This window comes from Capricornis sumatraensis, chromosome 10 (genome assembly GCF_032405125.1).
Source record: "Capricornis sumatraensis isolate serow.1 chromosome 10, serow.2, whole genome shotgun sequence".
In the NCBI taxonomy this organism is placed as follows: domain Eukaryota; kingdom Metazoa; phylum Chordata; class Mammalia; order Artiodactyla; family Bovidae; genus Capricornis; species Capricornis sumatraensis.
This window is the reverse complement of record NC_091078.1, coordinates 75,206,097-75,230,554: the sequence shown is the minus strand read 5'-3', so window position 1 is coordinate 75,230,554 and position 24,458 is coordinate 75,206,097.

Sequence of the window (24,458 nt, the reverse complement as noted above, 5' to 3'; positions counted from 1 at the left end):
CTGCCCTGAGGACTGCAGCCTAATAATTCTTGTCCAGATCACAGAGTCATGCTGAGAGGTATATCAAAGAGATTTAAGGGCTTTGTCAACAGTAAAGTGCTTTACAAATTCCAGGTCCAATTAGAATTGCCACCTACTTCAGATATTTATACCTGCAACTGAACTAACTTTCAGGAGAAAAAAGAGCAAAGCAGGTAAGAACCCAAGTTTCAGAGGTAACCAATCCTGACATCAAATCCCTAATGGACCACACTAGCTGTGTGACACTGGGCCTCTCATTCAACCTTTCTGTGCGTTTAGTGTTCTCATCTGAAAAGAATGAAGCTAAATGGGATTTTAAACAGAATTTAATTTGATCCTCATTTACAGCACTTAGGCCTGCTGCTTAGTGAGTCTAGACCATGACTGCAGAGAACCTGTGTACTGAGGAGGGATCTTTACGGAGAAGAGCAGAAAGATGGGGTACAGAGGGAAAGGAGTTGGAGGGATTAGGGAGCCTCCATCTGTGAGTGGAGGGGGAAAAGGCCCAGGTCATGGCACCGATTCTGACACATTCTGACTCAGAAGGAAAGGCATAGTAAGATTGGGGCTTTGAATATGTTATGCCAGGCGTGAACAAGTGGGAGAATCTTGCCAGTAACTCTTGTTGAACTCTGCATCTGTCTCTGCTGCCAGGATGGGCGACTTGCCCATGTTACCCCATTTGTGCCCCTCCCAGGGGAGGCTGAGTAGCCTCAGATAATCCTTGGACTTTTTGTTGTGTTAAGTCAGCCCCCAGGCCTGCGCACACGCGCAACACATACCAGCTCCGGAGATCTCAACTTTAGCCCAGCTGGGCTTCCTGGCATGTTGCCCACCCACCAGAAAAGGCCGAGCAGGATGAAGGCAGATGGCGGGTGCACTTCTGAGAAGGGCCTTCAAGCCTCTGACAGTATGAGAACAGAGATATTCCTTCTGGCAGACACTGACCCTCTGAATCGAGGCCTCCTCTGGCTTTGTGCTTCTGGGTGGGTCTTTCCTGAACCTTCCCCTCTAAGGTTACTGTGGTTACTCTCTGCTAGGTTTCTGACTCTTGCTTTTCCGTTTGGATTTCTCTCAAGTGCTCTCTGCCACGAAGCCCTTCTCCTAGACGCAGTCCCTGAGGCAAAGATTCGAGTAGTTTATTTGGGGGGGGGCACCAGGGTTGTGGGGGGGCAGTGAGTAGGGGAAGGAAGAGGAGCAGGTAGGGGCATCATCAAGGAGCCTCCTTTGGAGGCTCATTCCTCGGGCGAGCCCTGGGAGATGATGCGGATAACGCCTCGGGTTCTCTCACTGGAGTGTGCAGAGCTGGGTGTGGTCTATGCATTCATGTCGGTGGAGGGTGTGTCTCAGTCCATCCAGGCTGCTATTATACAAAATACCATAGAATGGGTGGTTGATAAACAATGGAAAATTATTTCTCAGGATTTTGGAGGCTGGGAAGTCCAAGATCAAGGTACTAGAAGATTCAGTATCTGGTGAGAGCCTACTTCCTGGGCCATACACAGCTGTTCTCACTGTGTCCTCCAGTGGGGGAAGGGATGAGGGAGCTCTCTAAGGCCGCTTTCACAAGGGCACTAATCCCATTCATGAGGGCTGTGCTCTCTCTTACGGTCTAATCACCTCCCAAAGGCTTCCACCTCCTAATACCATCACCGTGGGGTTAGGATTTCTACATACGAATGTTAGGGAGGCACATTCAGTCCACAGCAGCCTTCCAAAGACTTCACTGTCTGTCCTGCCCAGAATCTGTGTCCTAAAAAGAGAATACACATGAGCAGAGCCCCAGCATCATTTGGTAGCCACCTTCACAGATAGAGATGAGTGCTGATGGCATCTGGTGGGACCCCAGTGCTGTCTCCCTCATCCTCCCCCCAACCAATTCCTGACCCTTTGGGCCCTTGACAGCATTGGCCATGTGGGGAAAGGGAGAGGTTGGGGATCCCAGCCTTCACCACAGCCTCTCAGAGGGGCAACCACATTGAAGCTGTCAAAATATGGATGGGACTCTAAAAAAAAAAAAAAAACACCGTGGACTCCACTAGGGAAACTGGAAAACATCAGTCACAGTTCTGTTTATTCGGTGCCTCTTTAACCATGTCAAATTCTTTATCAGGAGAGAAAATTAAAACAAAGTAAAACCATGAGCACTCTCTCCTGGGAGAGGTTCAGGGCTCATTTCTCTGTTCCCAGCTGCTGCTGCTGCTGCTGCTAAGTCGCTTCAGTCATGTCCAACTCTGTGCAACCCCATAGACGGCAGCCCACCAGGCTCCGCCATCCATGGGATTCTCCAGGCAAGAACACTGGAGTGGGTTGCCATTTCCTTCTCCCATGCATGAAAGTGAAAAGTGAAAGTGAAGTCGCTCAGTCGTGTCAGACCCTCAGCGACCCCATGGACTGCAGCCTTCCAGGCTCTTCCATCCATGGGATTTTCCAGGCAAGAGTACTGGAGTGGGGTACTTCTCCGCTGTTCCCAGCTAGCCCCCTCAAATGCTAATATTGAAAGTGTTTTTAAAGTCTTATTTATTTGTTTGTTTGTTTCAGTATTAAAGATTCCCCCTCCTGTTCCCCAGACTGGAAGGCTGGGCTGGGAAGGAGAGGAACTCTGCTCCTCAGTGTTCTCAGTGGGTGATCTCCCCCAGCTGATAGAAAGCCATGTTCCCAGAGAGTCTTAGGAAGTCTTGACTCTCTGCCACCTGGGCACAGAGGGTTGCTACCTATATTTCCTTGGGCAGATGCCTAATTCCATTGAACCTTAGTATCTTTGTCTTTAAAGTGCTGATATTCATAGGACCCCCCTCTGGGGTGACTGTGAGGATTCAGTAAGATAATACAGGCCCACCCAGGGCACCGTGCATGCAAAGAGCCCTGTCTTGGAGGCTCAGGGATGTACATCCACCATCCACTCTTTTCCTTCTTCCGGTTTTAGTCCTCTGAGTCTCACTCAGTGCTGGTGATCAGCTCTCCTAATAGGACTATCTAATCTCTGTGCAAATAAAACTGTGGTGGTCTGCCTATGATCCCTAGCATTTTGGACTCACAAGGGGGACCCTGCAGGGAGACTGGTCACATTTTCCCAGGAGTCAAGAGAAAAGAGATGATTCTCAGTCAAGTGCAACTGTCCCTTGGGATCTGGCTTTATCCTCACAATGATCCCAACACTGGGGACTCATTGTTAGGAGGAACATGGAGAAAGGAAAGACAGGTAATTCCAAAAGAGAAGCTCATTGCTTAGACCACATCTTCACTATTCTGTTTCCTCCTGGATGTTACACTTGGAGGGATATTGCCACATGATATATTTTTTAAATATACAGATTATTTCTGGGCCATATAGAATGTGACATGGAGGCAGAATGTGTATACAGAAAGGATGGAGTATTTCGGGCAAGGAAATGAGTTAAATTCCTAAAACATCTAATGCAAGGAGTTCAGTAAATACTAATGAAATCAAACTAATGAGAATATAAACCACACGGCTGTGCATATTGGATCAGACCATTTGGCTGTGCATAATCATATTTTAGTAGCAGGTAACAGCTCAAGATCTCAGGAATATTAAGCCCAAAATGGAGGGAGAAATTCCCTATGGATATCTCAAACCACAGGGCTGGCAGAGATTGGCAGTTGGGAAATTACCCCTCTCTTCCTGCTCCCCTAGTGCCACCAGCATCTGGTGCCCTGCTTCTGGGACTTCAGCTTTCCATCTAGAGCAGCCATCTCACGGGACTGGGAATTTAGCAGGCTCCTGCTCATTCGTAATTCTATTTGCTTTGGCCAAACATCAGAACAGGGGTGTTAGATGTGGTCCCTGTTTGAATGTGGCTCACATGGAAGACTGATTAGGGAATCTGAGCCGTTTGTGGTCATGAATATTCAGGACAGAGAGTAAAAACAAACAGGGTTTGTGGGGCATGAAATTGAAGACAAACACATATTCCAGCAGAGTAACAGGACTGGAGCCCAAGGATGGTGACCGTCACGTCACTAAGGGGACTCCCATGGATGCCCTAGTGACATGGAATCTGGGAGCTTAAGGGCGAGGTTGTCTGTCTTGTTTGCTGCTGTATTCCCAGGGCACAGCGTAGAGCTAGCACTCAGTGAGCAAGCCGTTGTTGGGTAAAGAAAAGAAAGGACCAAAGGTTAGAAATCCCAAACCCCTTTCCTTAGATGTTTTGTTTGCCATAAACAAGATTTTTAACACTTTTTAAAGTGCCATGGTAAGCAGAAACCTAAACATGGCCCTACCCCCAAGAGGCCCATCCCCTGTTATTCAATCAAACAGGAATCTGAAAATATTTTGTAGATGGAATTAACTTTAATTCCCAAGTCAGTAGCCTAATTAAGGCAAGTATCTGGGTAGACCCAACCCAAACAAGTGAGTTCTCTAAAAGCTAAGAGCTTTCCCTGGCTGTAGCTGAAGGGAAGTAGAGATTCAAAGCACAAGAAGGATTTGACAGGCTGTTTTTCACTTTGAAGATGGACTGGATTACGTTTAACCACCCAAGAACAGCTTCAAGAGGCTAAGATAACCCCAGGCCTATACACAGCAGGGAAAGGGGCATCCAGCTGTACACCCACAAGGAACCAAGTTCTGGCAACAATGTGAATGAGCTTAGAAGCTGATTCTTTCCTAGAGCCTTGAAATAAGAGCCCAGCCTACTTGTCACCTTAATTCTGACCCTAAGTAAAGAGCTCAATTAAGTCGACATCAACTTCTGATCTATACAATGGTGAACTAATGAAAAGATGCAATTTTAAGCCCCTCAATTTGCAGTTAACTTGTTATACATCAATAGAAACCTAATACAAGCATGAACTCGCAGAATCTAATGGTTTCTTTTCTGACCAGCCATAGCGCATGGTGGTTAGGAACGTGGATTATGACTTGGAGCCACATTGCCGAGTTCAAATCTTAGCTCTGCCATTTTCCCAGGTGAAAGATCTGAGCAAGTTGTTTAATCTCCCTGGGCTTCAGTTTCTTCATGGGTAGAATGCAGGTGATAATAATAATACCTTCATCCTGGTGCCACGGAGAATCAAATAATGTAAAATATGTAAAGTTCTGAGAGCAATGTGTGGCACATTGTACATATTGTATCAATCCTACGATTAGTACTATTAAAAAAACAAAATAAAGGTTTCTAGAATCTCCCCCCAAGGCCCAGGACCTGGGAAAGCTGAGCCACAGACCCACAAGACAACCATCAGCTGAAACTGCCCCCTTCTTCTGGTTTTCTCATATGCATTCCTCTTGGCACCTTTATGCTTCCTGCTGGCCCCTGTAGGCATTTGGGTTTGCAATCTCTGACCCAGGATTGATTAGCTGGAGAGTCAAGCAAAACCTCAATTCTGACCTTCACCTATGAAAACAAGCCAAGATCTTTATTCATTAGCTGAGCGGATACAGTCTTCTCTGAAGCCCTCCTTAATTTTTCTTTGAAAGGATTTAGAAGCTGGCTGGAGTATGGCTTGAAGAGAAACATGCAAGGACTCTTGTGGGTCTTTGAACTGAAGATCCCAACGGACAGAGGAGAAGTGGCTCAGAAGGGCTCTTGAGCATCTAATCCATTTGCGGCTGCCACTGCCTCCTGGCTTTATAAAATAAAGGACGACATGAAGCCTGTGGAAGATGCCATCCATCCTTCTGGTGGCCCCAAAGTCCAAGCCCACTAGACTCTGTGAATTGTGAGTGCTGGCCACTCAAGAGCCCTCATGCCTCTCTCTTCTGTTGTCCTAAATGATCCCTTGGCTCTGGGTCCTTGCCAAGAACCAGGAGCACAATGCCACTTCAAGCCCAAAGTCATCTCCCTGTCTCAGCTCCAATTAGCTCAGAGCTTTTGGGAAGCTGTGTGTGAGAGCAGCAGGGCAAGCAAAGTGCTGTCCAGCTGGCGGGCAGATGGACAGGAAGAGGGCCAACTCTTGTTTTTAATCTAAAAAAGAGCCCAGGGTAGGGAACTCAGGCAGCTCCCATCCTGTCTCTGAATGGTAATCTCCTGGGGCCATGAGAAAATGCTTCACTGCAACAGTACCTGAGTTTTCCTCTTTAGACCCTTTGACCTCCCCAACCTGTGCAAATGGACTATTGACAACAACTCTTCACTGTCTGTTATTCAGTTCCCCTTTGAAGCAAAAGCAGAGGATTTGACCATTTGGCTACACACAACTCTTTCTCTCTCGTTACCAAACTTGTTCCTAGAACTCAAGTCTGTGTGAGGTACAAGAATGTCTTGAAATATTATAATCATCTAATATTCTATTATTGTATGATGTATCTAATCTTCCTTGCTCATCCCGCTTAGGATTTTACTTCTTTCCCCCATAGAGTTTTGCTATTTGAAGTGACCATTTTGGGCCTTACTTATTGGTATCATTCTTGATGTTTGTTAGAAAGGTTGTCTCAGACCTGCCACAGACCTACTGAATCAGAAACTGTAGCTGAACAAGATCCCCAGGGGATTGACACGCGCATTCAAGTTTGAAAAGCAATCCTTAGCCTAGCTATTTTTCTCCCTAGTTTGGGCAGATACACTGAATCATCCACTGCTTTGGGAAGAAGCAATGCTATGGAATCAGAAAATAAAGTGGGGGAAGGGAGGTTTCTGACTATTGAGTTAAAAACATCTACAGGTTTAAATTTAAAGCAGTATTTCCATGTATACTTACAGAACACATTTTTGTCTCCAATGCCATAAAAGTTAAAAGATTCCACCCCTGGAGGAAACAGGGCGAAGGAGAACCATGGCGACAGCAGCTAAGTGAGATCAAGAAACTCTGGGTCTCTGGGAGTTCCGCCATCCATTCCAATGCCAGGGAGCCACATGGCAGCCCAGTCAGTTGCCCTTCTCATGGCCATCTGCTGGGGAACACTCATGGACAGGTTGCCACACAGTCATCCAGGAGGAAGACAGCTCTTCTTTGACCAGAGAATTTGCTTCAGTCCCTGAGACCCTTGGTGATCCCTAGCCCCTTGGGAATGGAGTGGGGGCCACAGACACATAAGAGGTGATGTGACCTGGAGGAAAAGCTTCACTAAGACCAAGATGGCACTAGTCGATCCCGCTGTCAATCCTTCATTAAATCAGGGACAGTAAACCAACTCACCCTACACTTCTGATCTGGTTTCCTCCTGCAGGCCCATCATGGAAGAGGAGGCCCTGAAGCTTCCAACTTTATCCTTCATGGGAAGAAGTAGAAATAATGAAGTAGACTTCTAGCATAACAGACCGTGAGAGCTGGGAAAGAACTCAGAGGTCACAGAACAGAACCATCTCTTCCTTCTACCTGTCCATTTATCCATCCACCCTTCCGCTGATTGGACAAACATTTATTGTCTCCCAAAAGTCAGGGATCCTGCTAGGCACTGGGAGATTCAACACTATGCAAAACCAGACCCTGACCTTGTCCTCAGGAAGCTGACCTTCTAGTAAAAAGAATGTCACTAAACACCTAAGAGAAACTATTAGATGTGGTTCATTCAAGGTCATGCAGATGGTGATAGAGTTTGAGTTCTCAGAGGGAGTTTAGAGAAGACCTTCTCGGGAAAACGGAGTGAAACCAGCTTGTGAGAAGGGACAGGTAAGCCTAGATAGAAGCCATGTCACTGCCATCCAGCTTCTCTTAGAAGACTGGGCCCAAGCTGAATCTGTGACAGGAGTAATGCTTTGCCAGCACAGAAGTCTGGGTGTGGCTAAGTCCTCCACTTTCTAATTTTTGTTGGTGGAACCCTGCCCATTGGTTTGTTTCATTCAGCCATTCACCAGGTCCTGTGAAGAAAGGAAATGGAGGATCCCTGAGCCTTGGAAAAGTGTGAAGAACTCCTTCTTCAAGAGATGAATGGGAAAAAGGATGCCTCTCCTTCAAAGTCACTTTGCAAGCAACAGCTAACAGTTTTTAAGGCTTTGCTTTATGCCAAGCACCAAGCTAAACCCTATTTGCAACATCTATAATCTTTGCAACAACTCTATGAGTTGGGTTTTATTGTTTATCCCATTTTATGGATGCATACACTGAGGCTTGGAGAGGTTAAAGGACTTGCCCAAGGTCACAGAACTAGTGACAGGTAGAGGTGGGATCTGATTGCCAGGCTCTACCTGCGATAGGAAACATGATGTCAAATTACTATGTGACATCCATCTCATCCAGAGCTGGCTTCAAGGGCATTCAAGCACTGCATTCACACAATGCCACCCTGAGTGGTGCCCTGCCCTGAGCCATATAATGCTTACTAGTCACCATCTTGAAAGTGCTAATAATTACATGTGTGATTTGGAGTTGTGTGTGTGTGTGTGTGTGTGAGTTGCTCAGTTGTGTCTGACTCTTTCCAGTCCCGTGAATTGCAGCCCACCATGCTCCTGTGTTCATGGAATTCTCCAGGCAAGAATACTGAAGTGAGTAACCATTCCCCTCTCCAGGGGATCTTCCCAACCCAGGAGTCAAAACCAAGTCTCCTGCATTGCAGGCAGATTCTTTACCATCTGAGCCACCAGAGAAGCCCTTGGGGTTTCATATGTCAGTTCTTATAGGACCGAGGGGCACCTGTGGTCCTGCCTCCTGCTGGCTCTCCACCTCTCTGTCTCCCTGGGACAAGTACTCTGCTGCCTGGCTCTTTACCCTATGATACCCCAGACCTGCTTGGCCTCCCCCTCCCCACCACTGCCCAGTGATTACAGCCACCCCACCACCTGGCTCCCTGACCCCACTCCCCTAAGTAATCCATGCTGCCCTTTTTCCTGACAGAGGCTTAGAGGGGTACATGGGAATGTAAGGAGATAGGATAGGTGGTCCTCAGAGAAAGAGAACCAGTCACAGCATTCTTGACATAAGAGAAGCCATTTCTGACCTAAGCCATTTTGTGAAATAACCCTGCAAGCAGTGCTCATCCTTGTCTCATAATTAATTATCTTAAGGGAATACTGAGTGCAGAAACTTTGTCTGCAAGAGAAGTAACAACAGCAAAGATAATATATCCATTGTAAAGACTCTCAGTTCTGAGTCAAGGGTAAAGATCAGCCTGAAGTACTCAATGACCAGGTCACCTAGAACCCAAGGGATGATGTATTGACTTTTTCTGGCTCTCAGGACTTCAGTCATCTAAGACGTGGACTATGTCTACCGCCCAAGCCCCTTCATGAATATGCATGCACGCTTAGCTTGAAACTTCCCCAATTTTGTTGGGGAGACAACTACTTGGAGAAAGTTCCCCGGTATTCTCGTTATTTGCTGCAAGTAATAAATCCTTTCTTCTCCAGATCTTTGGCTTCATTGTGTCCTTTGGCTCAAAACACACCAAGACGAGAGCTCAGCTTCCTGGTAGCAGGGAAAGTCAAGATTGGGGAGCACTTAAGGGCAGGGCGAGGTGCAGCAGAGCCGTGGCATGCCTGACAGAGGCATCTTGGCAGGGCCCGGTCTCTTACCCACCCACATCCACACTGGATGAGTCCCGGCATGTGACTGCCTATCCTCTGTAGGTTGAGAACTGACTTCTTTGTCCCTGGCTGGGGCATGGGGCATAGGTCTGGTGGCTGCTGGGAGAGGAAACCTGAGACAGAGGGAGGGGATGTGGGAATGAATGCTTGCATGTGCTGAGTAGCACATCCCAGGTACCTGAGATGGTCTGCACTGGCCTCCCTACCCAAAGGAGTGGGACATTAAATAGGAAATAGAAACACAGGGGAAGATAGCCAGAGAGCGATACAAAGATAGAGATAGACAGCGGAAGGTGCTTCACTAGCACCTATTTCTTGAATTTTAAACAAGGGGCCCTGCATTTTCATGTTGCACCAGACCTCACAGATAATGTAGTGTGGACAGACGTTCAACGTGACTGGGTGTTGAAAGGAGCCCCTGCCATTAAACTTCACTGCTCTAGTTCAGAACATTCCAGTCTGGAACACCTACACGCATTCCATCTGTCTTGCTTCTTTGAGTTTATTCGCTATTATTGCACTTAGTTTTACTGCTCATGTTCACATGCTTGCCATGCTGAACCTGTCACACAGAATGTTGCATCCTCTCCATAATGCTCCTGTAACTACACCCATTTTTCTTATGAGAAGACTGAGGCTTGAGAAGCTAAAATATTAGTGCAGATACCAGGAAGATCTTTATGCTGACTCTTTGCAGACTGGCTTTGCCTGTAGTCCCCAACTTGATAAAATAGCCTTTTTTCTCATTTCCTTCTCACTTCATGGAAGCTAAGATTAATGGATTTTCAAGCACCCTTCTTAATGTATTTCTGAGTTGCCCAGGATCAGCCCTGGACAAGCTTCCTGGAGCTGAAAAAACTGGTGGTCGGTTCTGAGAAATGCTTTTCTGAAAGAGGAGATACTGGGAACAAGCAAAATCAACTGTCTGAGGAATAGATGGCTTGGGCGAGACATTTCAAATACTGCCTCCCCATGCTGCCAACAGGCAGTGACTTATGCCCAACTGCCCGGTTATTTACCAAGGGAAGCCTGTGGCAGGTCTGCACACTGGGGACTTTCTTCTGTAGGCCTTTCATTGCCAAAAGACACCCTGAGAATGTGGAGGTTACGAGCCCCATCACCCAGAGCCAACTTGCCGAAGGAGAGCTGAATAGAGCTCTCTTTAGGAGACCAAGCCAGGATTACAGTAATTGCAGGCCGGCTGCCGGCTCTCTGGCGACAGTGCCTGGTGGCGGTTGCCAGCTGGCCCTGCTAATTACCTGTCGCCCAGGATGGGGAGGAAAACTTGCAAAAGGACTGAGGAGGCCCAGACAGAAGGCACTGGAGCATGGCAGGCTGGCATATCTGGGATCCAGGCCGCCCTGCTGGCCCCATGGCAATAGCTCTGCTGTTGCAGAGAATGACTTGGCATGTTTCTGCCTTGTTCCTCCCAAACAGCTCCCTTTTGTGGGCTTGCCCGTCTCCCCTTCAGAGCAATGAACCTCTCTAGTCTTGAGTTTTCCCCAAGGCATTTCGGGAATTGTTAAGGATGGATTCTTGGGCAGCAGAGCAGAGAGAGGGGGAGAAAGAGGCTCTTGCTAGACCAGTGATGGCCAACAGAAATTTAAGGCAAGCCACAAAGGTAACTCAAAATTTTCTAGTAGTGACAATAAAAAAAAAAAAGTAAAAAGAAATAGGTGAAATTTAAATTAGTAATATATTTAACATAATATATCCCAAATATTATCATTTAAACATGAATTGGTATTTTTTAATGTATTGAATTATTTTGCATTCTCTCCTTTGTACCTAAATTCCAGTGTGTACAATACATGTCCAGCTCATCCCAATCAGGATGAAGTGCCAATAGCCACATGGGGCTGGTGGCCACCATACTGGACAGCACAGCTCCAGATAAGTGATAGAAAATATAATGCAAATATACTATTGGTTGGCCTTGATCATACTTGGGTTTTATACTCCAACTTCCAATCCTTCTTTTCTCCTGGCTTCAACATTTGCTCTCCAAACCTTAGTTCCACGTAACTTCACATGTGGGCTAAAGACCAGCAGCACTGACATCACCCAAGAGCTTGTTAGAAACACAGAACCTCCAGCTGAAGCCCTGACCCACTGGATCAGAATCTGCACTTCAACAATTTTCCCAAGTGATTTGCATGCAGAGTGAAGCCTGTGAAGTGCTGCCCTCGGCTCCCCTCCTTGTCCTGCCCCTCCGAATGGCATGTGACTTTTACTTTAATCTTGGGCTTCCTAATTGCCTGGATTCCCTTGTCAAACTCCTGAGCCTTTGGTTGCTGCCCAGTGTAGATGACACCTGCATTCTCTGCTACTGTCCCCAACTGGCAGTAAGCCAAGAGAGTGGAAATTTAACAATAACAAATGAAACAACATTTGATTACCATTTGTTGAGCACTTACTGCGAGCCAGGCTCTGTGCTTAGTGCATCTCTTGCATAATTTCACTGAATCCTCTTCCACTTTAGGAGTCTGATACATTATTATCCTAATCTTACAGACGAAGTTCTGAGATGACTGTCCATACACAGCTCATTTCCGGTGGAGTGAAAATTAAACCCTGGGTCTACTTAATTGGAAAGTCCACACTTTATGGCTCTGTTCAAAGTCAACCTGTTTTACTGTGTGTGTGGTGGTAGCGAGTACTTTCTCCCTGAGACAGGATTATTAGAGTGCAGGTAGTTTATTTGAGAAGGACGGAAACACCGTAGCCAAGCAGGAAACAAGAGAGGGAAGGGTGAGCAGTCAATAAAGGGTGTATTTTCAAGCCAGCTACCCATATGGGAGTCTAGAGCTGAGTCCCACTGAAGAAACTCGAAGAGCTAGTAGGTGAGGGACTTGGGAGTTTACATACCGAGTCCCATCAGGAATTAGTTGGGGCATGCTCACAGAAGGTTCCAACAGCAAGAGAAAGTTCTAAGGCAAAGAAATAGAGGTGCTGGCAGTTGGAAGTCAGCAGGTGAGAGAGGGGGGCTAGTCTCGGTGAGGCTTGGCAGTGTCTGCCATGATAGACTAGACCCATGGATTCCTCAGCATTACCAACCCAAGAGGGAATGAAATACCTCTTATCAGACACTGACCCACTGATGCTTTCCAATGGCTCCCAGGAAATGCAGGGCCCCCAATCTCTCTTTGTTGGTTTTTGATGACTGGTTGGGAGGCACAGCAGTGAAATCAGGCTCTGTGAGAATTGTGGGATCCTGTCCATCTCCTATCCTGTATTTTCCAGGCAGATAGGCCGGGCTGTGCAGACACATACTCCAGCTCAAGCACCCCAGCTTCAACCAGTTTCTTGGTATCTCTGATTCGGAGCAGATATTACTTTAGGAGAAAATACAAGGGGAAAAAATGGAAGCAGTGACAGATGTTACTTTCTTGGACTCCAAAATCACTGCAGACAGTGACTGTAGCCATCAAATCAAAAGATGCTTGCTCCTTGGAAGGAAAGCTATGCTAAACATAGACAGCATATTAAAAAGCAGAGACATCACTTTGCTAACAAAGGTCCGTATAGTCAAAGCTATGATGTTTTCAGTAGTCATGTACGGATGTGAGAATTGAAGGCCAAGCACCAAAGAATTGGTGCCTTCAAACTGTGGTGCTGGAGAAGACTCTTGAGAGTCCCCTGGACTGCAAGGACATCAAAGCAGTCAATCCTAAAGGAAATCAACCCTGAATATTCATTGGAAGGACTGAAGCTCCAATACTTTGGCTACTTGATATGAAGAGCTGACTCATTGGAGAAGACGCTGATGCTGAGAAAGATCTAAGGCAAAAGGAGAAGGGGGCAGCAGAGGATGGACTGGTTAGGTTATAACATCACTGACTCAATGGACATGAATTTGAGCAAACTCTGGGAGATAGTGGAGGACAGAGGAGCCTGGCATGCTGTAGTCCATGGGGTCGGATTGCAAAGAGTCAGACATGACTTAGTGACTGAATAACAACAAATCCACCCCAGGAGAAGTAGGGAGGGAAAAGTTTCTATCATTTATCTATGTATCTACCAATCTTTCTATATATCTAAGCATTTACAGATTCTCTCTCTCTCTCTCTCTCTCTCTATATATATATATATATATATATATATGTTTTTGGAAGGGACACCATGGGTGCAAGGTCAAGCACAATAGAAACATGTGCCTTGGCAGTGAGAGAGAAGCCCAGCAGAAGGACAAAGTACGAAAGTTTGGAAAGGTTAAACCTCATTTTGCCAAAGTCACCAAAGATGGATCTAAGTTGGGTCAGCTTTCTTTCTAGATTCTTTCTATGAATATTTCTCTGTGAAAATACTCAGAGAATACTCTATGCCTACAATACTTCAGACTTTTCAGACTGCTAGGGATTCATAGGAAGTGAGGAGGAGGTGAAGAGAAAAGGGAGAGAGAGAGGGGAAAAGAGCAGGAGCGAAAGACAAGATAAAGAGAAGGTAAAATTGACCTGAAGACTGAACAGCAAATGTGGTGCATCCCTCTAAAGGGAATGAGGCAGGGCTTCACCATATGACTTTGGGTGGGAGAATATAACTCAGCACTGATAGAGAGCAATGGATGGATTCCAGATTAAAAAAAAAAAAAGCTTTGCTAGAATAGATGTATTTGCCATAGACTGCAAGTAGTAAAGAGAGGAAACGAGGAAGCAGAGATGACTCTGAGATTTGTAGTCTGACCATCTGGACAGTGAGGATTCATCCACTTGGGCCCTCTTGTCTCCAGCATTGTATATGGCTACACTCAAAGCCTGGCTCTTCCAAAGGGAACCCAAGAGAGCCCCAAACCAGAAATGAACCCCAAAGATCCAAAGCCAGGATCCCTACTGGATACACCTTCTTGCTCCCAACAACAGACATAAGCTCTGCATAGACAGGGTCGTATGAGTTTGTATCCCCACCAAAAGATAACTCCCAGTACCTTGGAATGTGACCGTATTTAGAAACAGGTTTTGTGCAGAAGTAACAAAATGAGATGATTAGGATGGGCTCTAACCTCATATGGCTGATACCCTTTTTAAAAGGGGACATTTAGACACAGAGACAGACGTGCACGGAGGGGAGACAACACAACGATGCACGGGAAGGGGGCCACTTGAGGACAGGACTGGAGCGATGCATCTGCGGGCATGTGCAATGTGTCTGAGGCGACCAAAGGTTAAGAGCTGCCTGGAACAGATGCTTCCCTAACCATTCTAGGGGGAGCCGGGCCCTGCCAACACCTCTATTTCAGACTTCTGGCCTTCAGAGCTGTGAGACAACACTTTCCTGTTGCTTTCAGCCACCCGATTCATAGTACTTTGTTACACAGATCTAGCAACTATTACAGAAATAGTCAGGTGCAGCTCTCTGTCAAAGTCTGATGGGAGGCCGTAGACCAATAACCCAGCCTTCTTGTTGCTCTTAGTTTGGGAAACTTGGAGATGTGCGTTTTACACAATTTCTCAGAGTTTCACCAGGGGAATTAAACTCTAGTCACCTAGAAAGTAAACAGTTTGATAACTCACTCCTTCCCATCCCACTTCTCCACTTCCTACTCATGTTTCCAGGATCTACTAATAAACAACCCTGCACAGAGATCTTACCCCAGATCTACTTCTAGGAGAACATAGCCTAAGGGAGGAGTCGCCCAGGGAAGTGAATATCTGGCATCCCAGCCACACACCCTCTGGTTAGATAAGCTGGCAGCCTTGGTAGAGGAGACTATCCTCTACCAAGTTTGGTTTTAGCATATTTCTGCACAACTTTTCATGGGATGCAATTGTGCATGAATGGCTCATTCTTCTAAGGGAGTTGAAGAAAAAACAACAACAACAAAAGCCACCTTCTTATTTTATCCTTCACTGGTAGCTCAGATGGTAAAAGAGTCTGCCTGCAATGCAGGAGACTCAGGTTCAATCCCTGAGTTGGAGAGAGTCCCTGAAGAAGGAAATGGCAAGCCATTCCAATATTCTCGCCTGGAGAATTCCATGGACAGAGGAGTCTGGCAGATTCCAGTCCATGGGGTTGCAAAGAGTCAGACACAACTGGGCGAATATCACTTCACTTCACTTCCCTTTTCACTGTCCCCAGGCAAGGGATTACCCAAAGGCTGGGGAAGGGAAGACTTGCTAATTATTGCTTTGATAGTTACTCAATACTTGAAAACAGCAAAGCAGCCATCTTTGTAATGTGCAAGCTTTCTGAAGCCAGGTCACGCTGTGCTTGTCATAAGTTACAGAAGACAGAAGGATAGGTAAGTTATAGGCTATTTACTATTTAATTACTAGTGGGGTAAGATTGGAGAAATAGAGTTGGAAGAATAATATCATCAAGATCTCAGGGAGTAAAACTTCTCTAGTATATATACACATACACACACAAGATACAACTAGGTTAGTTAAAACATGTCTACAAATTTTGACACTCTTTCCTTGAAAGCTAGAACCTAATTCACCTCCCCTTCATTATGGGGCTAGACATAGTGACTCAGTTGTAACAGCTAGCTATGGTGGGTTTGATGATGTACGACTCTCAAGACTAGGTTTTAAAAGGTATTACGGTTTCCTTGTTTCTTTCTAGGGACACTCATTCTGGGGAGAGCCAGCTGTTCTATTGTGAGGTCACATGAAGCAGTCAGTGGAGAGGCCCACACGTTGAGGCCTCCAACCAGCAGCCATGGGCTCTCCCAGCCCTAGCTGAACAGCTAGGTGCTGACAGCCCTGAGGACATTGTAACTATGAGACCCCAAACCAGGATCCAGCTATGCATGCACGCATGCTGAGTTGCTTCAGTCGTGTCTGACTCTGTGCGACCCCATGGACAGCAGCCCACCAGGCTCCTCTGTCCACAGGACTCTCCAGGCAAGAGTACTGGAGTGGGTTGCCATTTCCCTCTAAGTCACTCCCAATTCTTGATGCACAAAAATCGTGAGACAGTCAATATTTGTTGTTTTACACTATTGTTCTAGACAACATTGTTGTTTATATAATAATGAATATAACTACATACTATTTGATGGTTAGCTGGGATGGGGAGATAGAACAGGAAAGATTCATCATCAAGACCTTGAGGGGGTGAAACAGCTCTAGTACATGATTCACAACAGAGATCAACATCTCCTGCGTAGACTGCCTCCCAGACCAAGGCACCACACTGAGACAGTTTACAATTCAGAGAATTCTCATGGAACCAGGATGTTTGGGCTGAACAACTCTTCAGAGCTGAAATCCTCATGTACAAAAGTAGATAAGGAAACCCAGGTCTAGAGAGAATAGGTGATTTCCCCAAAGTTATTATATCTATTTTGGAGGATTCCTGGTGTGACTTGGAGGCAACAGGCAAATTGTGGGAAGTTATAGATGCCAGGACTCTCCACCTTGTTCAGGTAGTAATTTTTCCTACAACAGCATTGGGGATTCACAAATATATTTATGAGTTCTAGGAGACCAAGCTGCCTATGTAATTCTAATATAGGATCAACATGTAAAACTGCTTTGTTTCTTGTTTAATGAAATTTGTTGGACTCTTTTCTTCAACAAACTGTGAATCTGTAAACACAGATAGAGAGTAGGTGTTGACTCATATTCAGCTATTTCTTGCAAACAATTGGTTTGCCATCTGACAATACCAGCCTTTAAAGGAAGGTTACCAAATGCAAAGCCTGAAGAAAAAACTCTAAACTGGAGATGCCTCACAGTGGCTGCCCATCTATTGAGCATTTTCTTTAGCTCTCAAAGAGATTCCTTTTCAGAAACAGTGAGAATTTTACTGCGTGGAGCCCTAATAATTTCAACCGGGTGGAGCCCTAATAATTTCAACCTGGTAGAGCCCCATGCTTAAATGACCCACAGCAATTATTTTTGACTCTGCAAACAGCTTTAGAACCAATCAGATACCCAGAAAAACTTTAGGAAAAAGCCTCTTTAAAGAGCTTACTGTTTTTTCTCTACCTATTAACATCTTTTTACAAATAGTCCTGGAGTTAAAAAAATTTTTTATTTCCTAATTTTTATTGGAGTACGGTGGTAAGGAATCTGCCTGCCAGTGCAGGAGATGCAGGAGACTCGGGTTCCATCCCTGGGTTGGAACAATCCCCTGGAGGAGGAAATGGCAACCACTCCAGTATTCTTGCCTGGAAAATCCATGGACGCTGATGGGCTACAGTCCATGGGGTCGCAAAGAATTAGTCCTGGAGTTTTATGTCCTTAACTTTCGTACTTCTGTATGACCCAGTCACTGTCTTCTTCTTCCACCAACTACAGACCACTCTCCCCTTGATGAGCCCTCCACCTACAGCCATGTTGACTTTTGGGGGGGTTCTGAAAACAAGATAGGTCCTTTCCTACCACAGGGTCTTTTTTCTTTTTTTTAATGTGGGATGTTTTAATCTCCTGGTTCTTAAAATGCAGTCTGCTAATCAATGTCTCAATGTTCAAGTCTCAGCTCAAATGTCCCCTCCACACAGAAGCTTTCCCTGCTGCTGTGAACACCCCTCCCCTTCCTATCTGTGATGGTCAGTTTTATGTGTTGACTTGGGTAGGTTATATTCTCCAGTTATTTAAAAAAACACTAGTACAGGTATTGATGGGAAGATATTTGGTAGATTAGAGTCTATGATCAGTTTACTTTAAGTAAGAAAGGTTATCTTCCATAATTTGCAGGGGATGGGGGTGCTGATTCAATCAGTTGAAGGCCTTCAGAGCAGAGGTGAGTTTTCTCTGAAGAACAAGAAGAAATTCTGCCTATGGACAGTAGCTTCATCTTGTGCCCAAGACTTCAAGCCTGCCCTTCCTGATAGCAGGCCCTGTGGATTTTGGAATTGCTTATCCATCACTCATAATTTCTTAAGCCAATTCCTTGCAAAAATCTCTAAAAATAGGTAGCCTGTTGGTTCTCTTTCTCTGGCAGAACCCTGAATGATACACTATCCCAGTTACTTTAGTTATTTTCTTAAGACTAGTGTTGCCTGACTTAAGAAATAAAAGTACAGAATGCAATTTTGGAAAATACATCCACTAGAAAAAGTGGTTTTTATCCAAAGTTTATGTTAACTGGACATATTATATTTGACCGGGAAGTCCTACTTGTTGTGATTTGAATTTACCTTATTTATAGATTTGCTCACTTACTTATGGTCCATCTCCCTTTTCTGGTCTGGAAGCTCCACAAAGGCAGAAACCTGATAGGTAGTTTGTGGCTTCATCCCCAGTCCCCTGAAACAGAGCCTAGCATAGAGTAGATATCTAACAAATATTTATAGACTGAATGAATAAATAAATGAATTTATATTGTCTGCATATTCATGCTTTCTGCTTCCAACACCCCCAAACCATCCTTCACACACAGAAATCAGGTTTATGTTCATGAGCAGTTGAACGGATGGTCCAAGTGATGAGAGTATAGGGTCTTCTCATCCATGGTTCCATTTTCCACATCGCTTAATGTGTTAGTGAGTGTTATGTGAATGACTGTTAGGGTGATTATTTGACTATTTAAGAGCTGTTAGTTCTGATTATTTAGGGAAAATGAGAAGAAAATGGGGAAACAAAAGTGCTGATAGCAGTGATAAGAGGCTTGTCTCATAAACTTAGTTTAATCAGGATGATGACGGAAACCACAAGGCATGCCAAATACGGCAAATCTTCAGGCCTGAACAGAAGCTTAGAGAACTTGGTTGCTCAGTTGTGCAATTATGAAAGGGGGAGGGGGGAAAAGAGCAATAATTAGAACATGTGTGAAATCCCAGAGCTCTGTCATGGAGGACTGGCTGAAAGTTGAATGAGGAACTTTTTTAAAAAGCATCTGGAGCCAGAAACACTCTTAACAAGTGTATCTACTGTTTGGTTTGGGGCACTGGCCTTTTGTTCTGCCTGAAATTTAAGTTTCAGCTCAAGTACCACCTCTTCCCTGAAGCCTTTCCACATGTCCCTCAGTCCCACCTTTAAGGACATTTCTCTCTCTCTCTCTCTTCCCTGCAATCCCAAGAGTGTGAGGTTTGCACCCGTTAGAAGCACACATTTGCATTTATACTTACAGTTTAGTCACCTGCTTACAACTGCTTCTCCTCCTCTAGGTCATAAATTGCTTGAAAGCAAGAAACATTTGATATACTCTACCACACACACCCCAGGATCCCAATCAGAGCCAGATGCATAGCGGGTTCAGTTCTATTGGGGAAATTAACGTGGACTTTAAGTTAAAGGGCCTGGGATCAAATCCAAGCTCCACGCTTTGCAACCTGTGTGCCTTTTGATAAGCCACTGCATTCCTTTCTGAGGCGCAGTCTCCTCATCTGTTCAATGGGGACATGAGTACAGATTGAGGGGTCTTAATGCTACAGGTCTTAGCAGAAAACAGCGACCAGAGATGTTGCTTGATTGAGTGTCCATGTTAGCCTGAAATTTTCTCAGGAGTTGGAAGAGAATACAACAAAATACAAAAGCTTAAGTTAATATTTAGGCAAGAATGTCAATGGATTCTGGTGGAAGATATTTATCAACCCAACTCCAAACCCAACCAAGTGGGGTTGAAATGGCCTTTTCTGAAAGAATTCCAGTTCCCTTTCACCAGCTACGTGGCCTGAAATCTCCAGCATTATGGTCCCTTCTTTGGGCCAAAGCATACCAGCTCTTGAGGCCAGGCTGATAATCAATGGCCCTCTAGACAGGATAGATAGGTGAAGTTGGGGAGAAGAAAAAGAAATGAATTTGGGGCCTGAAATTAAAGATTTCTGCCCCAACTCTGCAATATATTGCCTATGTAATCTCCTACCCCTTCTGGAATTCAGCCTTTCTTGGTTTGCTTTCTCATTTATGAGTCATGCATGATCCGTCCCCCACACACACACACACGGAATTGCTAAAGTATGGTTTCTCAACCTCAGCATTACTGAAGTCCAGGTCCTATAATTCTTCACTGTGGGGAGCTGTCCTATGCATTGCAGAATGTTTAGTGGCATCTCTGGCCCCTACCTTCTCAATGCCAGGAGCTCGCTCTACAAGCTGTGATAACCAAAAATATCGCTGTATATCCACCAGGGGAGAAAATCATCTAGAGCTGAGAATCATGCAGTAATGACCAAATTCAATAATTTCTATGCGAACTCATAAATTTGAAAGCCCAGTAGAAGTGTTAGTTATAATTATGTTTCCCTGATTCTAGAGAAAATTAAATTGCCCTCTTCTGCAATCCCTTAGCACTTAAAAATAATAACAGCTAAGAATAACTGAATACTTGTTATACTGTGGGCCCTGCTATTGTCTCACTCTGAATATGAGAAGATTCAAGCTCTCAGAGCATACACAGCTTGTCCAAGATTATAGGGGTGCACAGTGGAGGCAAGAGACTTGAACCCATGAAAAACCCATGTTTCAACCCGTATCAGTTATTTGTAGCTGTGTAACAAATGATCACAACTTAGCCACTTAAAATGGCATACATCTGTCATCTCACACCTTCTGCCATAAGGAGTCTGGAAATGCCTCAATGGGGTTCTCTGTAAGATTGCAATCAAGGTTTTGGCCACGACAAGTGTCTTAACTAAATGCTCGTCTGGGAAAAGATCCACTTTCAAACTCACATGGCTGATGATGGGACCCAGTTCCTGGAAGGCTTTGAGCCAGAGACCTCAGTTCCCTGCTTGCTGCCAGCTGGAGGCCACCCTCAGTTACCTGCCACATGGGCCTTACTATAGCATCGTTCACAACATCAGACATGCTTTGTTAAAGCCAGCAAAGGAGACAATCTGTTAGCAAGATGGACATTGTGACCTTACATGATGTAAGCATGGAGAGTGTATTATCACCTCTGTTCTATTCTATTGGTTAGAGGGAAGCTGCTAGGCACACCCATACCCCAAGAGTAGGGATTACATAGGTACACAAACCCTAGAAGGCAAGGATCACCAATGCCATCAGCTATGAGCCCAAGGGCTGTTTTGAGGGGTGGCAGTTTTGTTTTCTTTTGCTTTGAAGGTTGTCTTAGTCTGCTCAGGCTGCTATAACAGAATGTCAGACACTTGGTGTCTTGCAGAAGAGACATACATTTGTCACAGTCCTGGCGGCTGGGAATTCTAAGATCAAGGCACCAGGTGATGCAATTCTGGTGACAGCCCTTCTCCTGGATTGCGGACGGTTGCCTTCTCACTATGTCCTCATGGAGCAGAAAGAGAGAGAGACGTGGAGAAAGAACTATCTAGTGTCTCTTTTTTAATAAGAATAATAACCCTCTCTTGGGCACTCCACCCTCCTGACCTCCCCTAAATGAAATTATCTACCACGGGCTGTCGCCAAGTACCGTCAAATTAGGGGTGAGGGCTTCAACATGTCAATTTGGACAGCACAAATTCACTCCACGGCATAGATGAAGCAGTGTGTTTTGTGAAAGAAGATGACTGATGTTTCTTCTTTTTTATATATATTGGTTTTGCCATGATGTTTCTTAGATGCACGATGATTCTTCTGGAGTGGAGGTATGCACTGCTGATGACTACTTTGATGACACAATTACAGACTGGAGCAGATGCAACAGAGACAGCATGGCCCACAAAGCTGAAACTATTTACTGTGGTCCTTTACAGAATAAAGTTTGCTGACCACTGGCACAGAGTAGAAAATAATTAGAAACTGAAAAAAAAAAAATGACAGGCTTGAGTGGGTTACAGAAGGAGTACCATGTGGAGGTGGTTAATGTTTCAGAGGTTTTTGTGGGAGGGGTGAAGAGGAAAGGAAGAAGGGGTGAGGAATGAAAGAAAGAAACATGATAGACTTTCAAAAATAAACTTGATCTCCCTGGCATGCTGCCTCAGAAGACTGAGGCTGGGGTAATTAAGTAGTGAAATTACAATGAAGGAAAATAGTCCCCCAAAAGAAACTAAGGCAAGAAATCCAAAGTGGGTCCAATGGAGACAGAAAAATCACACTGAGAGTCATGCATCAGGTGCCTTAATTTGCAGAAACCATGTTGCTTCCTCGTCATCCTCCATCTGAAAAGAAGTCTACTGTGCACACAAGTCACACAGCATTTGCTAAGTTCACGCGCCAACGTCAGGCTCCCAACAAGCCTTTTCTCCTTCGCTTTTTCCTCAGTGGAAATGAGTACATGCTAAGGGTGAGGTTTGCGTGTGGGTTTGGAACTTGCACAAAAACACAGCTAGATGAGCCTTGTTTATGTTACGATCACTTCTTCCATCACTGTGCATACATCACATCAGGGGATGGTGCCTGTCGCAGGTCCCTAGTTACCGGCTCTACGTGTTCTTTGGCCTAAACAAAAAAGCAGGACAAATAGAAGCAAAGACCCACTCAGGGTCTGGGACATGAATAGAAACTGATGTCCCCTTCAAAAACAGCTCACTTTGTAAATAGGAAGAAATAAACCATTCAAAAGATGCTTGGAAACCATGGACTGGAGTCTGGCTATCGGAGTGGAACCTGTTTGGGGTTTGGGATTTGGGATTTGGGGTTTGGGTGGGGATGTCAACTCAAATGTTGTGGTGACTCTCTAAACACACACAGACTGTTTCGATATCAGATTTGAATATGCTGCACCTTGCCCGCTCCCAGCTGTGTCTCGTCCCCACACCGCCAAGCCAAGAACCCTGGACAGTTTGCTCTCTGTCCTGACAGACTTTTTGGAGTTAGCTGGCGATGGATTCTATTTCAGGAAGTCAGACCAAATAAAAATCATTCCAATTAAAAAGTACCGCTGGGCAAGTAGAACAGCATGTGCCCACTACACACAAAACAGACCAGCCACCAAGTTCAGCCTTTCCTATGTGTTGTTGATGGCAGAGTTACTGCCTTGGAGTCTAGAGTGATTCAATGGTGTAAAAGTTGTCTGGTAAATTCTGCTGAGAGGATTTTACCCACATATCACAATACATTTTGCTGGACTTATCATTCACACCAGCCCAGAGCAGTAAAGGAGTGTAAAAGAGATTTCAAATACTACGGAGCCCAGTTATCTGTGATTTATTAATACTGAGATGCATGTGATTACCAGATATATTTTGAGAACCACCCCCTACTCAAGCCCTCTGAACATTCTTGGCTAAGAGCTTGAATTTTGGGGCTTCTGGTGATGGATGTCTCATCTTATTCAGGGAGCTGGGTTCTAAATTTTCACAAAGATGAAAAGGCTGTACAATTAAAATGGCGCTTGGAAAATCCCTCCTAATGCCCACAAAAGCTGCGAGATATGAGTAGGAAGTCACACTGTCATAGCCTGCTTGGCGGGATGGATGGACAGAACAGATGCACTGTGGAAATGGTTCCTCCCTTCTCCGTTCTTTGTGAAGAGGGTGTGGAGGTGAATTCACTTTAATCAAATGTGTAGTTTATGTAACTTCAGCTCCCCTGGAAAAGTCAGCACATCCTACAAACACCAGGCAGTGGTTGTTTTTCAGTTACTAAATCACGTCTGATTCTTCGTGATCCCACGGACTGTAGTCAACCAGGCTCCTCTGTCCATGGGATTCTCCAGGCAACAATACTGGAGTGGGTTGCCATTTCCTTCTCCAGGGGATCTTCCTAACCCAGGGATTGAACCATGTCTCCTGCATTGGCAGGCGGGTTCTTTACCACTGAGCCATGCAGAAAATGCCGGCCACTAGTGGGCTTTGTGGAGAAAAAGTTCCTGACCACCAGTAACCATTAAGTTTTTCACTGCTTGATAACAGAAACCCTGCCTTATCTCATCCACTATAAACAGGACCAGTGTCTTCTACCACTTTTCCTTCCTTTTTTTCTCTCCTAAACAGACTGATTCAAGCTTTTCAAGACTGGTTAAGCCTTTTCTCTCTCTCTTTGCCTCTTTCTGTTTAGCTTTTCCAAGCCAAATGCATATGCTCAATGTTTCCTATAGGGACAATGCCCTGAAATTTTAGACATCTCCAAAGAATTCCTGCAGCACTGATGGAGGCATCTGAGTATGGGATTAACAGTTTCCCCAGGCAGCAGGCAATTTCTAGAAGTTAGAAGGTTACAGGTGACTAAATGGACTTGATTGTTCAGATTCTTATAGCTAAAA